At 36.9% G+C, this 19,768-nt stretch overlaps 1 protein-coding gene across 1 annotated transcript in view; it reads right to left on the bottom strand.

The window, feature by feature from the left end:
- LOC134854291 (lysosomal Pro-X carboxypeptidase-like) overlaps positions 1-19,768 on the bottom strand; it is a gene marked incomplete in the record, with an annotated part of 56,266 nt that overhangs the window by 18,630 nt on the left and 17,868 nt on the right.

The raw sequence follows: 19,768 nt of genomic DNA, 5'->3' as shown, positions 1-19,768 counted from the left end.
ATTTAAACCCATTCATAAATTTTTTCGATTCACAATTTCATCCATAAAAGATATGAAACATTCAAACTCCGATATTATTTCATTACACGTGTATAACAATTCAACATACCAGATAACACTACCTCTAGGACTTTTAGGATACTGTGAAACAAATGCCACAACTTTACCCACAAACGAAGTAGCATATCGAGTCAATAATATAATACAATTACTGGATATATGCCAATCCACAATTCTTGATGAAGAATTATCAATAAACAATATAATAAGAACGAAAAAAGAAACACTGACTACTTCACAAAAACACCATATTTTAAACCAACGTTTAAAAAATCACATTATACGGAAGAACAACAAAAGTTTCTAACAATATTCAATTTTCAACATTCTCAAATAACACAAAACGAATTCGACAAATTAGCCGAACTATTGTTAAAATATCCAACAGTTTATGTAACATCAAAATTCGATGTTGGAAAAATTAGTTCGCCACTACATTTACCTTTAAAACCTGACGCAATTTTCAAAAAACAAAGAGCAAGTAAAGTACCAATACACTTACATGATAAAGTAAACAGACTACTTGACATTTTAGAACAGTATGAAATTATATCACCAGTAAATAGAAAAAAACCAAAAGCTAACACCTTTATCAACCCAGTTATCAACCTAGCTAAAGGAAAATCACTAGAAATTGTTCTAGACGCTAGATATCTCAATTCACTAATTGACGAATCAAATGCAATTGGCCTATTGAACCTTTTCAAGTCATTCTAACATAAATAAATGGTAATTATTTCACAACCGCAGATATGAATAGCGCATATAATCAAATGCCACTAGATGAACAATCACGACGGTTAACACAATTCGTTATTAGAAATCAACAATACGAATTCAGTAGATTATTCTATGGAAAATCCATAGAACCAGCAGCTTTTTCAGTTTTTATGAGTAAAGTTTTTAGACCACTTATACTCAAGAAAAATGCAATCACATACTTAGACGATGTTTTCATGCAATCACGAACCAAAGATAAAATTTTTATAGTCTTAGAACAGTATCATCAAACACTCAAAAATGAAAACATGAAAGCAGCCCCAGACAAATCACATTTTTTTCTAACATGCGTAAAGTTTCTTGGACACATTATTGAAAGAACCCAGTTATCAACCTAGCTAAAGGAAAATCACTAGAAATTGTTCTAGACGCTAGATATCTCAATTCACTAATTGACGAATCAAATGCAATTGGCCTATTGAACCTTTTCAAATAATTCTAACAAAAATAAATGGTAATTATTTCACAACCGCAGATTTGAATAGCGCATATAATCAAATGCCACTAGATGAACAATCACGACGGTTAACACAATTCGTTATTAGAAATCAACAATACGAATTCAATAGATTATTCTATGGAAAATCCATAGAACCAGCAGCTTTTTCAGTTTTTATGAGTAAAGTTTTTAGACCACTTATACTCAAGAAAAATGCAATCACATACTTAGACGATGTTTTCATGCAATCAAGAACCAAAGATAAAATGTTTATAGTTTTAGAACAGTATCATCAAACACTCAAAAATGAAAACATGAAAGCAGCCCCAGACAAATCACATTTTTTTCTAACATGCGTAAAGTTTCTTGGACACATTATTGAAAGAAACACTATAACTCCATTAAAATCACAAATAAATGCAATTCAAAAACTTCAACCACCCACAAATAAAACAAAAATCCAAGAATTCCTTGGAATGTTAAACTTCCTAAGTAAATTTGTATACAAAATTCAATTATGATTAAGACTTTTCTATAACATCCTTAGACAGCAAAATAACTTTGAATGGACTAGCGAACATTAAACAAGATTTAAAGAAAATAAAAAATTACTAACAGAACAAATATCAAATAAAATTCCAGATCCAAATCAACCATTTTACGCAAAGTGCGATGCTTCAAAATTTGACATTGGCGCAGCATTACTACAATCACACAGTGAAACAAATAAAATGAATCCTATATCGACAAACTCTCGCTTATTTACAAACGCTGAACTACGACTCTCTACTCTCATGAGAGAATGCACAGCTATAATATACACACTTACAAAAATGAATTTCTGATACTTGGATGAAAACATCCAACAGTTCTATTTACAGATCACAAACCAATTGTATTTCTTTTTACACAGAAATCAAATCCAAACCATATATTTACAGATTTCAATTTATTCTTGTGAAATTCCCAAACTTACATATAGTTTGGACAGCAGGTAAAAATCTTGCATTACCAGATACGTTAAGTAGAAATACACCACCTGAACTACTTACACGAAAAACTACAGTTGAAATACCACAGAATATTAAATTCTACCTTGCACAAAATGAAACATCGCCAAGATTAGAATGTAAATATGCAGTAAAAACAGATATAGATCAATCACAAATAAATAACTTACAACATTTCCCACTTTATTTAGATTGTCAAAATAAGCACTATGAATTTGATTTATTAGGTACATCCACATTTAAACCAATCCCATATTCACATAGGATAAAAAATAGTACCCAACAAACGACAATCAAACAACAACCACATAAAAAAAGACCCTTTCCCATTAATAGAAAAAGAAAATCTAACTGACATTATAAATTTATCAGGACCACCAACAAATGATTTAAAATACACAATAAATCAAGTTTTTGACCTTCATGACCCACTCGACACAGTTCCCCTATCAAAATTAGAAGTCGAAAATATTTTTCTACCACCAACAGAAACAATTACCCTAAAATTATTACAAAAAGACCAAAATTTTGACCCTGTTATTAGACAACTCAAATCATGGCACAATTATAAAACTAAGCCAGCAAAAGCTGATGCAACAACATTAGGAAATAAAACACTCCTCCGATACTTTAGAAAATATAATAATACAACTATAAATGAATTCACAGATCTTTTAGATGATCAAACACCTGATTTTAAAGTACCCTGTATCCTCCTCAGTCAGTATGATGTTGATAGCATTCAACATATCACACACACAACACACAAAAGGACACTCAGGATCACAGAAGACATATTCAAATTTTACACAACATTTTTACTTCCCAAATGCACCCATTTGGGTTAAAGTATTATGCAACAATTGCATAATATGTCAATTAAATAAACCTTATCCAAATCAAAACCAAATAGCACCAAAACAAAATTTTAAAGGATAAAGTTGACACAAAAGGACCAATTTCACCATCCTCCGAAGGAAATTCTTATATTATGGTAATTGTTGATGCCTTTACGCACTGCGTAGCACTCAACCCAGTACCACATTGTAATGCTTATTACGCATATACAACACTTTACGAATATTGGATAGCTAAATTCGGACTACCCGAAATACTAGTCACAGATAAGTGAACAGAATTCATCAATAATGAAATCATCACATTATGCCACCTTATAATATCAGACATAAACCACGTACATCTCATGCACCTTGGACAAATGGATTAGTCGAAGGTAGGAACCGTTCACTACAAGAATATCTTCGATGTATCATAAATGGAAAAGATACACGATACACTGAATGGTCAGCAGATGTAAAATTATTTTCCTTATCCTATAACTCACAAATCACAACAACTCTAGGAATGTCACCATACGAAATGGTTTTTAATCAAAAGCCACGAAAACCAATTATGTTTACAGCAAACGCCCATAAAAATACACAAGGATATTGTCAACCAAATGAAGATTCAATTTGTTATAATCTACCCTTACATAGACATGATCAAGACCACTTTCATCATCCACAAAATTTAAAATTAGCTTCGGGTATACATACCAAATATTTTTTAAATAGAGATAAAAAACACAATGAAATCTACCAAAAAGTAACAAAGAAATTGTTACAAAGACAAAATATAAACAACCAAATTAATTCACGCTTCAAGCCAGCCACAGATTTAAAAATTGGAACATTTGTTTTATTACCTAATTTCAATACACAAAAAAAGGAATCTCCAAAAAATTACAACCACTTCGAAAAGGACCCTACTAAATAATTGCTAAACCTACCAAAGTAACATACAAACTTACTGATTCCAATAAAAAAGAAATTGTTCAACACCGTAACAACCTATTACCTTATTATCCAAAAGAATACAAACTCCGCGAATTAACCCAATTATATTTTTTCACAGGTTTACACATTGTTCAAAACAATCCACAAACGGAACAAAATCAAAACGTTAATACAAATAAAAATCAAAAAACAATCAAAACGCAAACCCTCAAATACCAAACACACCAGAACCAAAAATACCTCAAAAAGAAAGAAAAAATTGAAAAATGACAGAAAAAATCTTACCACAGGATCAACAGCAAAAGTCAGTTCATAGAGATTCATCACGACTTAGAAGTCAACCACGAAAAAACTACAAGTCATTCATCCCACAATCTAAAATATTGAAGAAAGTTGAATTTCAAAATCAACTTTAATTTTGATTAACGTCAAGATTCCTTTTAACCACCTTCAATTATCACATTTCCGTATTAACATGCTGAAAATAAATTCGATAAATTGTAGTTCAAATTCAGCCAAAAGAAATCATTCAAATTTGTCACCTTACTATCTCTAGCACAAACTCATTAGACGACAGATATCAACCAGCAGGCATTTCTATAACTATAATTTTAAAACATTCAGGTCAAAAATAAGCAACTTGCTAAAACTTGACAACTAAAATAAACACTACTTCAATATTACAACCCTCCCCTATCATATTATGCAAAAATCAATAATATTTTCCCAATCCAGACCTCAAAAACCCTCCAACCAAAAATGGCAAATTAGCCTAAAGCAAAAAAAACCCATGATCTTTTGGCCTAAAGTACAAATATTCCAAAGATACCCCTAATTATCCAACAAATAAAAACAAAAAAATGAAGACCTCCCAAACACCATAAAAATAAGCCCTCAACAGTTTTTGACAAAACTCAACCCACTTGTCAAAAAATCAATAAATAATCCGACCACACTTGATTTTCGCCCCAAAAATTAAAAAAATATTCGACGAAACGAATCATTTCTTAAATGCTTCTTTCTATAACAGTCGATAACTTGAGAAAAAAACTTTCAAAACTTTTCACAAAATTTTCTACTCTATTCAAAGTTTTGCTATTCTTTTTCATTGAAACTTTTGAACCCCTCATAATAATTTTACATAATTTTTTTAAAATCTTTCTCTATAATTTTTTGCAATCTTTTTTTGCAAATGTATAAAATGTGCAAATGTATAAAAAAGGCAACAGTCACATTCGCCTTAGCAACTATTCTTTTGATACTTTTTATTGAAGAATATTATAATAAACATAAATTTTCACAATAAAAAATAAACACTCAGATACCTTTTCAAAATTGCTAATCAACCACCACCAAACCAGCCCTCACCAGCAACATCCCATGACAGTCCAGTAACACTTACAACTACCAACAATCCCCAACCATCAACACGCAATTCTTTTCAAGACATCCCATACACTTTTGAAGAACGACACGCACGTTTATCTGAACCATTAGAACCAGTTAATCGCCAAGCATCTTTAAGCAAACCAACAAATAATTTATATCCCACCTTGCAACAAGATCTCAATCGAGTAAGACATATAAGTCAAAATCGAAGTACACATGAAATACATAGACAAATTATACATCCAAGACGAAATAGAAATTTTCAAACCCCCAGAGTTCATTTTAATATACCCGAATCACCAACACCAACTACCTCAGAGCTTTCAAGCAGTACACTACCAGAAACTCCCACACTTCTCTCACAACATAGCACTTCAAATATTCCATCAGACTATCTAGGTTCAACTCCAACATCAGAAAAAATCCGAGAAAACCCTTTTAACCCCCCAGACACCACCGAACGACCACCATATTGAACAACACACTCATATACTCAACGTGAACCAAACTTAGTAAACGAACCAATAGATATTTTTTCTGATACAACATTATTATCCCTGCCAGAAACACTTTCACTCCTATCAACACCATCTTTAAGTCAAATATCACCAACACTCTTCCCCCTTAATTTCCCCACCAACCTTGACGCTAGATACCAAGATCAATCATCAACAAACACCCCTCTACGTTTAGATTGAAATACTTTCGTAGCACCTCCCCCACTATTTGGACAACATCAAGAGAGTAGCCGACTCCACAATTGGGCACTAAATAGATTACAATATAGACAAGATATTCACAAAGATATTCAAGAACACAACATTCAAATACTTCATTAAAATAGTCTCCAATTAAATTTTGAAATCACAGTCAGGCTTAGTAAAATTGTTCAGCACCCCTTCCCCCTAAGTCCACCAAATATAACAGCTCAATCGCTACCACCACCGTTTATAACAACTGAAGTAATATATAAATACGACAGATATACCAAAAACACAATTGGTTACATCACATTTTATAACCCATACTCAGGATTGTCATACACATGTATATTTTAAAAATATTAACGTTTCAACACATCTTTTTTCTAATAATTTCCGACCAAAACACAAATCCTTCTCCTCGCACAGGACCCCAAGATCTATTAGTAACACACTATGATTGTGAAGAAAACGAACAAAAAACGCTACACAAATATGCTATAAATCCAGTCACACAATGTGAATCCGAACCACAAGCTATAGAAACAACAAATATAGTAGCCACATTATACTCAAAAGCCCGATCAACAACATTAACAGGATACAAATTTACAGCAACATTTTCCGAAAAGAAAGTACATTGCTCACAAGTTTCAAGCGGAAATAAAAACCGATTAGACCACGAATCTTTCTTTCAAAGCAATATAGAAAGATTACTACATCTTAGCCCTCAAGACTGTAAAAACGAGCTAAAGCGACTAAACTTAACACAAAACGTAGGCACAAACAGAAAACTTGTAAATTTTCAAGTTTTCCCAGACTTATAGCACATCAAGCAGAACTTGAAAAACACCAAGTTCATATAAGACTAGACAAAAATTTCCCCTTTCATGGAACACACGGAAGATTAATATACGACCTACATGATAAATATTGGATACCACATATAGGAATAATTAATACCTCAAATTGCAAAGCAGACACAAAAAAAAGTATATCAAGAAATAATGTTTTTTGACTGGAAAATACAACTCGAAAAAGTACAACTTACACGAGATTTAAAAGGCGACACAATTCTTTACCAAGGCATTCGACTCCCTTGCAAGAATGACCAAGGATATTGCGATCCTACAACACGAACACAAGCAACCATAGTATGGTTTCCCGAAGAAAGCTGCACAGTTTTCCAAGTAGCAAAAATACACGCTAGAATGATTAAATTTCAGCAAAAATCAATTTCAATATTAAATTTCAATATTTTATTGAATCAATTCCATTTGAAGAAGTAAAATCCGATCAAATTAGAAATAATAACAATAAATTTAGAAACCTCCACAATATAAAAAATAAACTAACACGATTTCAAATATACCCAGAAACAGAACTTGCATGTAAATATAAAAAAAAAATTTAAAAAACACAGTATTCAGAAATCCTTGTCAAATACGAACATGGTTTTGACATGAATACAGGACATCTGATTGTAAACCCCTTGGCCACATCTTACTCTTTTACCGACGGAAACCCTTATGTTTCAGTGAAATTTCAGAAAAACATAGGATGAATAGGTGGAAAATTAAAACCACAAGACGCAAATGGTACACGGTTACAAGAACTATCATTATAAACAGCACATATTTTGGCGCAATTCATTATGATATACATTTCGATATGAAACTAGACTACACAATAAGCAGAACTTTTCAAGAAATGTCGCTCTCAGAGTTAGAAACACTACACCAATTATGTGAACTTGAAAGAACACAAATTCTACAGTCACTAGCACTAGCAGTTCTAAAAATACCATATGCAGGATATTTGTTATCCAGAAATTGATAAAATTTCATTGATTATGAAGGAAACATCTTATGGGATTACACTTGTACCAAAAAAGTATCACCTTTATACGTTTTTGAAGATAAACGATGTTACAAAAAATCCCCATTTTCTACAAAATTTAAGTATATTTTGTTGATACACTCTCAAGACGAACATATTTTTGGGATACAGCAGTACCATGTGGATCAGAAAAGAGCCACAACGTTGTACAATTAAATTCCGATGAAGATAAATACTATCTACTTACACCATACCCAACATTAATGCCACCACTAAAAAAGTTTTCACCCGAAAGCATTAGAGATATAGCCCGCAATCCAAACATCGATTTACAATCGATAGGTATCTATTCTAAGTCAGACATACAACACCACATTTGCACACAACATTTTCAAGAACTATTTACAAAAACGGAGACAATACAACGACAGTCAATAGATCAAAACTTACGAAAACTTGCAGAAACAGCAAGATTTTCAGATATTTACGCACAAGATTACAGCGGATATTTTAAGGATATAAAAAATTACATTTAATAAAACGGGGAAAATATCAACCTTAAGATATATCACCAATCAATATTTTTAGTTTTGTAAATCTCAAAAACGAAAATTTTGCCTTTCTAGGATGGCCATATTACATCTTAGAAAGATTGACTATCTTATACGCTATGTTTAATTTTATTGGATTTCTTTTCTCATTACTAAAAAAATCTATAACACATGCGCACTACATACACTAGTAAACCGACAAGCAAGCGTAGCACGCATATTATTTGCAGGATTTTTTGGAATATTTTCATCATCAATTAATAAAATCCTCTTAGATGCACAAATCAAAGAATACGATACAAAACTATCAACAAACTTGAAGACATACGACGAATCAAACAATAATACAAATGCATTACCAAAAGCACCACATTTAACAAATCTACATCATAACCATCCATCATCATTTAGTCTCACGAAATTTTAGAAATTTATCAATCACAAACCCTCCAAACTTAAGACCCAGCCACATACAGAGCCCCATTCAACATCTAGTAACACAACACCCTCAAATTGATGATACATATGAACAAATCATTGAACAGCCCCATACCACCACTTTTCAATCTCAAAATAATCATTTTTTCAACCCACGATGAGCGGACAAATTGGATCACTCCATCGATCAAACTCCCACCCCGCCAACCTCCAAAATCCACTCCCTTTTATCCCACTTTTTGCTTTCCCGCCACCTGATTCACCACAAACTAATACCTCATCAGGCATGAATTCTGATACTAAGTCAGATATCACAATTTTTCAGACAATATCACAATTCAATAACTCCGATATAGAAACTCCCGATGAATTCGAAGATTCCGAACCATCCCCTTCTACTCATACCCAGACCAACTCCTCAACCTTCTCAAAACCCCCCTTCCGACCTATTCAACCCCAAAGCCAATGTACATCTCCCTACACTCCTTCTCAAGTAACCCCAACCTACTCCCCATTTAATTACGAACGCTCAACCAACAATTCCCCAGATAATATCCAAATTTCTGAAGAATTAGATTATTTTATAACACTCCAACAACAGTTACTATCTCCCCACACTCTCACCATTCACCAACTATCATCAACAATAACATCATCAAATCCACCAACACCTACACCAATTTCAGATTATACCCCATCATTAGCTCAATCATCCACATCAACTGAAACATCCACTAGTACTAACCGTGCTTATAGAACTTTTAAACGTAAATTCCCAAATCACCCGTTCCCATCCAAACCCGGAACTGCCCGAGAATACGTTGACCATCCAGACCACATCAATACTACAAATTACCTTCAAATAACCCTACTTTTGTTTCCCCAATATACATTAAATCAATCCGACCCTAACTCTGAACCACATCATTTTGTAGATGAACATGTGTTAATACCCACACTTCATTGGACAGCTTATTACAATTTTACTATTCCCTTACGCTACCACTCCTTAGCACCACAAAACATATTGAGAGAAATGAGAACGAACTGTTTAGTCTAACCACGTCACTAACACCCCGACAATTTACATACGTAGGATATAAAAAATTACTAAAAACATTCACTGCACCCCACGCTAACGACTTTTTATTTGAATATTATGATCATAACATCATCAGATCTAATCCAGATCAATTTCTTGACGACGATCAATTTGCAAACCCACAATTAAGAGAAAATTTCTTCATTTAAACATCCTTCTTGTTCACACTTAACATACTAGAGAAAAAGCATGATCACATTATTTCAGAAGCATTATCAGATATTCCAGCATACGAATCATTTCACTAAACATTTCGAACATTTTCACTAACCTTTCACTTTCTCACACCAAAAGAACGTGATTTGCTTTGCTCACACGACATCATGTTGAGAGCTATGCAAACACACACCTATACTTATTATCGTTTCATCCAGAATCATTTTCATTTACACACAACATCACGACAACCCCACTACAGATTTCAATTCATCAATTCCAAATACACCTCATCGTTTTTTCTAAACTTCACGTATTGCATTAAAAATACTAACATTCAAGGCATCCTCCGGAAATATGACCCAATCACTCAGATGTATATATTTTGTCCCCTCGCCAAGACCTTCAACGAAGAAGAATTCCGACCCCTAATCGTCCCGCATGAATATATTTAACCTAAAGAAGTACCCATTTTAGAATTCATCCCAACACTAAATACAATCACAGAATTTACAATCTAATTCAGAACACACCTCACGATTTTGCAGTAGGCAACGAAGAACTAAAAACCATAAAAACACTTCAATTGATTTGGCCACTACTCCAAACTAAAAACATCATACGCATACTAGCAAAATTACTAACCACATCAGATGCTATTCACGATGTTTTCCATCAGAGCTTTTTTCCCGACGACTAAGGTAACTATGACTTTAATAATTTTAAAACTAACTAATTTAAAATAGAAACTAACCAATCTTTTTATGTAATTTACATTTTCTTTAGTCTTCACACCACGATCGCCTACAAACAAGCAAAAACAAATAAAAATACAAACTCTTTTTTTCATAATAAACTCTATTGAGCCTACAGCACTGAATGATGCAGTAAAAATCAATTCAAAGTAGTAAATTCATCTCTAAATGATTTCCCTAAATGTAGTAAAATTAAATACGATGATAATCAATTTATAATTTTAGAGCCCCACAAAGCAGTAAAACTTAATCATAAAACTAGTATATTTATACAGAAGGAAAGCAGTACTAACCTTTTATACATATTCTGTTCACCCGCACAAAAGTCTATCCACAATCGCACAACTCGCCCACGAAGAATTGTTTAAAACAATGAATTCAAGTTTCAAGTTTTCACTAACAACAACTCAAACAAGCGATAACAAGTTCCCAACTTTTCTTTAACCCGGTTGGAATAGAATTATATAATATCCAAACTAACCAACGCAGCTTACTAAACACCATCAACCACAAACTAACGGCATGACTAAGAAAAGAACACATATGGTACCCAAACCGGATTAAACCAGCTTGAAAACTGGATAATTTATTCTTTTGAAGACTATTACCAAGTCTAAAAAAGAACGAATAAAACACCAAAAAGTCGCAAGACAAACCCAAACCAAAAACTATTTGATTTTCGAGAAAAGAACACAACCAAAGAAACAAAAGAAAAACCAGAAATAAAATAACACAAAACGTTAGCACACAACAGGACCCCTTAAAAAACCACCACGAAATCATACTCCCACTCCTGGCCTAACCCACCAGAGAGGACGTCCTGAGCATGCTCTATAGCCGGCCTAACCCACCGTGCTACATCCACGCATTGTGACCACACTTTATTTTTGACAAGAAGCACTCAACGGTGAGTAACTCTTAAAAATAACTGAACTAAAATTAAAACGCTTTTGCGAATACAATTAACCAAAATCATAATTAAAAAATTGAATTAACAAAAATTTATAAAACGTAAATCATAATATAAAGCATATAGATTACACACAACCACAAAGACGAGCATACAAAGAATAGACGACCCCATCACACTCAACTTACAGAATGGCTAAACACAACCGACATGCCGCCCACAATCACGACTCAAAAAGGATTTAGAGTAGGACTTGACTTCGCAGAAAAGGACTTCATTGAATCAGACCAATGACCACCTCGAGGTTCAAGTATACGTACAGATCCGAGCTACAAGGCATTCCCTCCAAACTCGAGATTCACGCCATTCACAATCCAGATCGAAATACAGTTCTCCACAACCAATCCTGAACAGACGATCATAACAAACCATCTTGAAATCAGATTGATTTCGTGGGCGGTCACAGTCTTTGTCAAACGATAGCTAACAACTTCATATCGACGACTCCAGCTTCCTGGAGCTTTCTTCTCCAAGAACGAAACAAGAAATGATGCTCGCCAAATACCAACGGTCATCCTCCATCCTTCATTACAGATAGAAGATACAAGATTAAAAAAAACTCTGTAAGCCCCTGATGGGTGGAACCAGATAAAAACTATTTTTAATATTGGTTATAAATTGGATATTTTATCTCTATAAAATATTTAATATTAACCAATCATGATCCATCTAACTAACAACCCACTTATTTGTAAGTGCTGAAATTACTTGTAATTTCAGCACCAGAGAGATTTGAATTTAACTTAGAAATTGGTTACCTCTCCAAGAGACCTTAAAGCAATTGCAAAAAGCCAGTATACTCTAGATCTATTGAGCCTAGCAGAGACTAGTTAAACACCCTGAGACTAGAAGATATAAGAGTAAGATTAGGATCGGTATTAGACTAAGAAGTTGCACGAATCCATCCGGCCGAAAATATGATAGCGTGACGAGCAGACGGTGTACCCTATCCGAAATTACTCTATGAGTTACACCTCGACCCTAACTCAGTTGTAATGTTTTTCAACATAAGTTACTAGACGGCAAATGCATCACTGTGTTTTTTACATAGCGTGTCTGGAGGAGTTTTAATCAGTTTGGCCAGCTGAACAGGTTTTTCAAAAAAAAGGCTAAGAACTGTCTTGGCGAGGCGTTTTCTCTTCAGATAATTTAACTAGCCGTCGAAAGTATGAACAATTAAAAAGGTCAAATGAGGAAAACGCCGTATAACGTCTCTAAAAGAACATTGTATTTAAACTTTGTCTGAGATTTGAAAAAAGAAAAAAAAATCCCAAATTGATCGACATGCATCGGTTATCATCTCAAATACCATTAGTTTTAATTCTTCACATGTTGTCTAGAACCGTGGGTTTGCCAAATGTTAGCCATACAACTTTCATAAATGGAAAAATGTTAATCATAAATTTTTCATGCAATTACAGCACAGAAAATTGTATGAAAGGTCGATGATTAGTGATTTTTCATATATGAATACCGTATGAGTAGCATTTTTCCGTGCACCAAAAAAAATTAAGTTTAGTGTCTTCCAAAACACAAGTGACAACGACTCTGGTAGCGCAAAAGTAGAGTCACCAAATGTTTCCGTACAGATCTTGTATGTACAATGCAGTGAAAACGACCTGAATCCTACACATAAAATATAAGGAAAGTAGCAAACTTATAAGTTTTGGCAGACATTTTCAAAGATGCAGCTTTTTGAACTTCAGAATTCAATTAGTCATGCACTGCCGAAAGCATACAAAAGTTTGCAATACGAAAGAAATAGGTTTTTTGAGCATGTTTTGAAAACGAACAAATAACAAATATCAAGAGAAAAGGAAAATCATCAAATTTTTCTGTATTACTGACTACCTTATGCACACGAATAACTAATTTTTGCTTGCAAATATATATTTGAGATTAGTAGATTAAAAGAAATGAGCTAAATTCGGAAAAATTTTTAGTACTTTTTACGGGTTGTTCTTAAAATAATAACATGTTAATAGACTTAAACGAAAGCTGTGAGGATAAATAAAAAACAAACAAGACTGCTCGTATCAGGGCGAAGCCCTGAATGTTCCGACTGCCTTTTAAGGTTTTTGGAGCAGCAGTAATAACATTTAAAAAATTAAATGAAATAAAAAAATGAAATTTTTTTTTCTAAAATTTGAAATTATTTATGAAAATCATCCCCCCACACGCCATATAAAGTACAAAAAGATAGATTTCATACCTTGTAACAAATCAATTATGACAAATAAGCTTCGTTCAACCAATTTGGAACGATTTATAAGACGGATTAAACCTCCGCTTACGCGTTAATAGCGCGAATTAGATCGCGCGTTAATTGTCCCAAATTGGTCAAAATGGCCAAAATGGCAATCTTTAAACCCTCATAGCTTTACGAAAAATGATCACAGGTGAAATATCTTTTCAAATTTAAGCTCAAGACAACAATACCTTTTGAATGATAAAAAAAATTCCGTCAAAAATGGCTAGTTAAAAAGTCGAAATTTGTCTGAAGAAAAAAAAACCCACCCCGAGCACAAATATTCCGTTACTTTCGTATCGAAAGTCGGAACAATAAGTCTGATCCAGAAAAATGGCTGCAGCTATGACTTGCCCATCCCTTCAACCATAATTCCGATAAAACAAAACTCCTAAAAAGACTCAAGATGCGTCAAGAATCTTTTTTAGATAGAAAAGTGATCTTACACTAACTGGCCACGCGGAGAGAGGTCTGAGGTGCTCGGTGGGGTAGAACTAGAATTATGTCTACGTTGGAATTTTATCCTATTCTGACTGGCCATGCTGGGGGGGGGGTGAAGGAACTCGGTAGGGCACTGTTAGTATCATGTCAAGGTTGAAATCTGATCGTACGCTGACTGTCCACGATGGAAGGGGTTGGAGGGACTCGTTGGTGGTATAACTAGAATCATGTCTAAGCTGAAGTTTTATTATTCTGACTGGCCACGTGGAAGAGGTTGGAGGAACTCAGTGGGGTAGAGCTAGAATCATATCTACGTTGATATGTGATCTTTCGCTGACTGGCCATGCGGTACGGGGTTGGAGGAACTCGGTGGGCTATAACTGGAATGATGTGTAGGTTGAAGTGCAATCTTAGGCTGACTGGTCATGTCCGAAAATTTTGGAGGAGCTCGGTGAGGTAGAACAAGAATGATGTCTATTTTGAAATGCGGTCTAACGCTGACTGGCTATGCGGGAAGGCGTTGGAGGAACTCGGTGGAGTAGAACTGGAATTATGTCTAGGTTGAAATGTTGTTTTGTTCTGACTGGCCACGTCGGAAGGGGATCGAGGTGCCCGGTGGAATAGAACAAAAATCATGTCTACGTTGATATGTGATCTTACGCTGACTGGACTGTCCATGCTGGGACGTGTTAGAGGAACTCGGTTAGGTAGGGTTAGTATCATGTGTAGTTTGATATGTGATCTTACGCTGACAGGCCACGCAGGTAGGGGTTGAAAGAAATCGGTAGGGTACTGGTAGTATCATGTCTGGGTTGAAATCTGATGATACGCTAAACAACCACGATCGAAGGGGCTGGAGGGACTCGGTTGGGTATAACTAGAATCATTTCTATTTGATATGTGATCTTAAACTGACTGGCCACGCCGGATGGGGTAGGACGAACTCATTGAGGTAGACCTGCAACCATGTCTAGGTTCAAATGTGATCTTCGCTGACTGGCCATGCGTGAAGGGTTTGGAGAAACTCAGTGGGGTAGAACTAGAATCCTGTCTGTTTTGAAATGCGATCTTACGCTGACTGGCTATGCGGGAAGGGGTTGGGGGAAATCGAAGGGGTAAAAATTGAACCATGTCTAGGTTGAATTGTGATGTTATGCTGACTGGCCATGCTGGAAAGTGATGGAGGAACTCGTCGGACAAAAACTAGAATCATGTCAATGACGAAATGTGATGTTGCACTGACTGGCCATGCGGGAAGGCGTAAGAGCAACTCGGAGGGTTAGAACTGGAATCATGTCTAGATAAAAATGTGATCTTATGCTAACTGGCCATGCGGGAAGGCGTTGGAGGATCTCGGTTGGGTAGAACTGGAATCATGTCTAGGTTGAAACTTTATCTTATTCTGACCGGTCACGTCCGAAAATGTTGGAGGAGCCCGGTGAGGTAGAACAAGAATCATGACTAGTTTGAAATGCGATCTTACGCTGACCGGCTATGCGGAAAGGGTTTGGAGGAACTCGGTTGGGTAGAACTGGAATCATGTCTTGTATGAAATGATATTTTAATCTGAATGGCCACGTCGGATGGGGTTGGAAGAGCCCGGTGGAATAGAACAAGAAACATGCCTATGTTGATATGTGATCTTACGCTGACTGGACTGTCCATGCTGGGAGGTGTTGGAGGAGCTGGGTTGGGTAGAGTTAGTATCATGTATTTTTGATATGTGATCTTACGCTGACCCACCACGCAAGTATGAGTTGAAATCGGTAGAATCCTGGTATTAACATGTCTGGGTTAAAATCTGATCATTCGTTAACCGTCCACGATCAAAGGGGTTGGAGGGGCTCGGTTGGGTATATCCAGAATCATTTCTATTTGATATGCGATCTTAAACTGACTGGCCACGCCGGAAGGCGTAGGACGAACTCATTGAGGTAGACTTGCAACCATGTCTAGGTTGAAATGTGATCTTATGTTGACTGGCCATGCGGGAAGGCGTTCGAAGAACTCGGTTGGGTAGAACTGGAATCATGTCTAGGTTGAAATGATATTTTATTCTGAATGGTCACGCCGGATGGGGTTGGAAGAGCCCGGTGGGGTAGAACAAGAAACATACCTATGTTGATATGTGATCTTACGCTGACTGGCCATGCTGGGAGGTGTTGGAGGAACTGGGTTGGGCAGAGTTTGTAAAATGAATAGTTTGATATGTGATCTTACGCTGAACCTGGTATTAGCATGTCTGGGTTGAAATCTGATCATACGTTAACCGTCCACGATCAAAGGGGTTGGAGGGACTCGGTTGGGTATAACCAGAATCATTTCTGTTTGATAAGCGATCCTAAAGTGACTGGCCACTCCGAAAGGGGTAGGACGAACTCATTGAGGTAGACCTGTAACCATGTCGAGGTTGAAATGTTATCTTATGCTGACTGGCCATGCGTGAAGGGTTTGGAGGAACTGAGTGGGGTAGAACTAGAATAATGTCTACGTTGAAATGCAATCTTACGCTGACTGGCTAAGCGGGATGGGGTTGGAAGAACTCGGAGGGGTAAAAACGGAACCAGGTCTAGGTTGAACTGTGATGTTATGCTTACTGGCGATGCTGGAAGGTGCTGGAAGAACTCGCTGGGGTAGAACTAGAATCATGTCTAAGTTGATATGTGATCTTAAGCTGACTGGCCATGAAGGGAGTGGTTGCAGGAACTCTGTAGGTTAGGAATAGTATCATGTCTAGGTTGAAGTGTCATCTTATGCTGACAGGCCCCACCTGAGGGAGAAACTCGGTGGGGTTGAATTAGACTCATGTCTACGTTGATAAGGGATCTTACGCTGACTTGCCACGAGAGAACGGGTTGGATGAAATCGGTGGGGTATAACTGTAATCATGTCTGGGTTGAAGTGCAACCTTACGCAGACTGGCCACGTGGGAAGGGTTTGGAGGAAATCAGTGGGATAGAACTAGAATCTTGTCAATGTTGATATTTTACGCCGACTAGCCTCGCAGGGAGGGGTTGGAGGAGCTCGGTAAGGTAGAAAAATTATCAAGTTTTGGTTGAAAAGCGATAGTATGCAGACTGGCCACGCTAAAGGGTTTGGAGTAACTCGGTGGGGTAGAACAAGAATCATATCGCTGTTGATATGTGATCTTACGCTGACTGGCCATGCTGGGAGATGTTGGAGGAACTCGGTTGGTTAGGGTTAGTATCATGCGTAATTTGATATGTGATCTTACGCTGACCGGCCACGCAGATAGGAGTTGAAAGAAATCGGTAGGGTACTGGCAGTATCATGTCTGGGTTGAAATCTGATCATAAGCTAACCATCCATGATGAAAGGGGTTGGAGGGACCAAGTTGGGCGTAAGTAGAATCATTTCTATTTGATATGTGATCTTGAACTTACTGGCCACGCCAGAAGAGGTAGGACGAACTCATTGAGCTAGGCCTGCAACCATGTCTAGGTTCAAATGTGATCTTGTGCCGAATAACCATAAGTGAAGGGGTAGAACTAGAATCATGTGTGTTTTAAAATGAGATCTTACGCTGACTGGCTATGCGGGATGGTGGAACTCGGAGGGGTAAAATGGAACCATGTCTAGGTTGAATTGTGATGCTATGCTGACTGATCATGCAGGAAGGTGCTGGAGGATTTCGGTGGGGTAGAACTTAAAATCATGTCTAAGTTGATATATGATCTTACGCTGACTGGCCATGAAGGGAGTAGTTGCAGGAACCGGTTGGTTGGAAATAGTATCATGACCATGTTGAAGTGTCATCTTATGATTACTGGCCCTGCTGGAAGGATTAGAAAAACTCGGTGGGATGGAACTAGAACCATGTCTACGTTGATATGGGATCTTACGCTGACTGGCCATGCGGGAAGGGGTTAGAGCAACTCGGTAGAGTATAATTGTAATCACGTCTAGATTGAAATGCAATCCTACGCTGACTGGCCATGCTGGAAGTGTTTGGAGGAACTCAGTGGGGTTAAACTAGAATCTTGTCAATGTTGAAATGTGATCTTACGCCGACTGGCCTCGCAGGTAGGGGTTGGAGGATATCGGTAAGGTAGGAATAGTATCAAGTCTTGGTTGAAATGGGTTGAACTGTGATCGTATGCAGACTGGCCACGCCAGAGTGATTGGAGGAACTCGGTGGGATAGAACTAGAATCATGTCTATATTGAACGTGATATTTCGCTGACTGGGCATGCGGGAAAGGTTTGGAGAAATTCGGCGGGGTAGAACTGGAATCTTTTCTAGGTTGAGTGCGATCTTTCGCCGACTGGCCTCCCCCGAAGCGGTTGAAATGCAACCTTACCTTGACTGGTCATGCGGAAATCGGTTGAAGGAACTCGGCGGGCAGAACTGGAATCATCTCAAGGTTGTAATGCGATCTTAAGCTGACTGGGCATACTGGAAGGGGTTGGAAGAACTCGGTGGGGTAGAACTGGAATCATGTCTAGGTTGAAATGCGATCTCAAGCTGACTTGCATTGCCAGAAGGGCTTGGAGGAATCCGGTGGCGTAGAATTTGAATCATGTCCATGTTTAAACATGATCCTACGCTGACTGGCCATGCGGAAAGGGTTGAGATGAACTCAGTGGGGTAGAAAAGGAACTATGTCAAGGCTCGAGTGCGATCTTTCGCTGACTGGTCATGCGGGAAAGGGTTGGAGAATCTCGATGTCTCGATGTGGTAGAACTGGATCTCAAGCTGACTTGCTATGCCAGAAGGGCTTGGAGGAATCCGGTGGCGTAGAATTTGAATTATGCCTATGTTGAAACATGGTCTTACGCTGACTGGCCATGTGGCAAGGGGGAGAAGAAACACGGTGGGGGAAATGGAATCATGTCAAGGCTGAAGTGCGATCTTACGCTGACTCGTCATGCGGGAAAGGGTAGGAGAAATTCGGTGTGGTAGAAATGGAATCAGGTTAAGGTTGAAATAAGATCTTACGCTGACCGGTCATGCGGGAAGGGGTTGGAGGATTTCGGTGGGGTAGAATTGGAATCATATCTTGGCTGAAATGCGATCTTACGCTGACTGGCCATGCGCATAGAGGTTGGAGGAACTCTATGGCGTAGAAC

This window comes from Symsagittifera roscoffensis, chromosome 1, assembly GCF_963678635.1.
Source record: "Symsagittifera roscoffensis chromosome 1, txSymRosc1.1, whole genome shotgun sequence".
Taxonomy (NCBI): domain Eukaryota; kingdom Metazoa; phylum Xenacoelomorpha; order Acoela; family Convolutidae; genus Symsagittifera; species Symsagittifera roscoffensis.
Note: the sequence above shows the minus strand (reverse complement) of the source record. Positions and strands in the feature narration are given on the sequence as shown.